Source organism: Poromitra crassiceps (genome assembly GCF_964638095.1).
Source record: "Poromitra crassiceps genome assembly, chromosome: 1".
Lineage (NCBI taxonomy): Eukaryota > Metazoa > Chordata > Actinopteri > Beryciformes > Melamphaidae > Poromitra > Poromitra crassiceps.
Genome location: NC_139623.1, coordinates 115,016,229 through 115,018,728, shown reverse-complemented (window position 1 = coordinate 115,018,728; position 2,500 = coordinate 115,016,229). Strand labels below are relative to the sequence as shown.

The window sequence follows — 2,500 nt, the reverse complement described above, 5'->3', positions numbered from 1 at the left end:
GAACCAAAAGATAAGAATTAGCCTTGTTGTACCTAATACATGATGGTGCCTCTGTGATCCATAAAGTGGATCAGATGAATATTGAAAGCCTTGTGTTACCGTGCTGCATGTGGACAACACTTTCTGCGTTGTCGGCATATTAAGGTGAGCTTTCATCTGTCTTTTGTCCTTTGATCTTAACGACCAGCTGCACGTTGAGAGCTGCTGGCGTACATCGCCGATGTTTGGTTGTTGAATGAATTCGTTCATCATGCAGTAGCCTACACTATTCATAGCTTTCAAGGGGCGTTACGTGCTGCCGGGAACGCCCACCTGATGGTCAAAAAAAAAACTTGTTCATTCCGCTGCCAGCCGAGTCGACTAGTTTCTCACGCTGTGTTTGTTCAGCCGTTTGTACACACGTCTTTGCGGCCAACATTTCATCAAAGGTAAGCTCAAGTAACGTTACAATAATGATTAAAATACCCCGTTAACGTTATTTGAGCTTACCTTTGATGAAATGTTGCCCGCAAAAACGTGTGTACTTTGATGGTAGAAAAAAAGCCATTTGCCCTCCCCAGCGACTGAACCACGTCTAATCGCACAAATCCACAACCTGTCTGAGTTTTCTTTCTCCGACGGGATTCTGTAAAAGCACAAGCCAGGCGTGTCTCCTCGTCGGTTAGTGCAACCGATAGCACAACAGGTATCCGGCATTTTGGCTGAACAAACACAGCGTGAGAAACTAGTCGACTCGGCGGGCAGCGCGGAATGAACACGTTTTCTTTTTTGACCGTCAGGTGGGCGTTCCCGGCAGCACGTAACGCCCCTTGAAAGCTATGAATAACCTATACATGAAAATATTCATTTAGGCTACTAGGAGGAGCTGGGTGGAAACGCCTCCCCTCGCCTCATTTCAATCCGGGAGGGGTGGATGTAACCTGAAAGCACACCACGGGACGGAAATATGGTGGGGCTGCTTGGTTCTGTGTGAACGCAATTTCTGTGGCAAGGCTGCCGCCGTTGCGGTCCTTCTGAGCAGCAATATTGCGTGATCTCTGTGTGAAAGTGGCTAATGTGAGAAGGGGGGATGGAATGAAGGAATCGGGGGAGGAGGGGAAGGGGGAAAGAAGGATGTTACAGGAAAGAGATGTAATGAAGGAAAGAAGGGAGGGGGTGAGGGGAGGAAGTAGGGAGTAAGCAAGAAGAAGGATGCAAAGGAAGGAAGGGGGGACAGGAGGCAGCAAGAAAGGTCGGAACAACACATTCACACCGCCAACTGGTCAAACACTGACATTAACGTCGTCACTTGTTAATGCACTGGCCGGGTACCCCTTTTTCGTCATTTTTAACGTCACCGTTTTCTTCATTTTTGGACGCCACAAGACTGACGCCAACAACTTGTGTTAGATTATGGTTATTAGGTTATGGTTAGGCAACTAAACAACTTCTGTTAGGTTATGGTTATTAGTAACGATGTCACGATATTTCGTCCCATGAAATGTTGCGATATCAAAAAGTCACGAAATTTCGCGATATCAAAACGTGACGATATTGCGAGAAAAAGAACCTCTGAACAACATGCTGCACTGATGGGCCGGCACTGATCTGCATTCGCTCTCTCTCTTTTTCATTGCTTTTCTTGAAATGGGGACTAAACCGACACTCATTAAATAACCGACAAGATGGAATGTGCTATTTATAGAATGCAATCCCCTGGCTGGCGAAGTTTGCGCAACACTTATTCACGTTTCCCCGTGCTGTTATCCCCGTGCGGAGAGCCTCTGCCTCTGCCTGCACTGGCAGAGGCATTACCCCGCTCGCCGGGCGCTTCTGGCTCATACTGAGCGCATTAGCGCCCGGCGAATGCAACGCATTTCCCATTTTACACTTTGCCATTTTCACGTCTAGGTCTAAAATGCTGGCTCCTACCTGAGTCTTCACGTGAAGTGAAGACGCTATCCGATGTCAAACATCCTCTTCTTTTAATGACACCTAGTTGTTGCATCCAAATTGTTGCATAAAATCCACTTTTCTGTCGCTCAAAAACCGAAAACCATGTATCTGGAGCACCACCTCCGTTTCTGCACAAATGCAGAAATATTGGTGCAATACCATTTCGGAAGTGTGGGGGGCATTGTTGAGTAAACAGTGAGTCGTTGTTCCGGGTTGCTCGAGGTGCTCCAGATATATGGTTTCCACCCGCTCCACGCGCTGGAGCGGGTGGAAAGGACCGCTCCGGGAGCGAGGAGCGGTAATTATCACCGCTCCGCTCCGCTCACATGCTCTGCTGTACACGCCTTATATCCTTTGGGAACAATTGGACTCTGATGGGACTAATGAGCAGATGTCCCACCTTATCAGCTCATTAGGCCGATCAGAGTCCATTATTTTCACCTGAGTTTCCATTTCTGTTTTGACCAAGTTTCCCCTGCATGAAGTACAGACGGGTGGGAGCATTTGCAACGTGTCTGTTTTAAGAGACTAGTACTGACCATAGGAAAGTAGGAGGGTGGAGGAA

The 2,500-nt window shown here is 47.7% G+C and overlaps 1 protein-coding gene across 1 annotated transcript in view; it reads left to right on the top strand.

Annotated features, from left to right (window-relative positions):
- bmper (BMP binding endothelial regulator) overlaps positions 1-2,500 on the top strand; it is a gene marked incomplete at both ends in the record, with an annotated part of 90,451 nt that overhangs the window by 39,800 nt on the left and 48,151 nt on the right. The window lies entirely within an intron of this gene.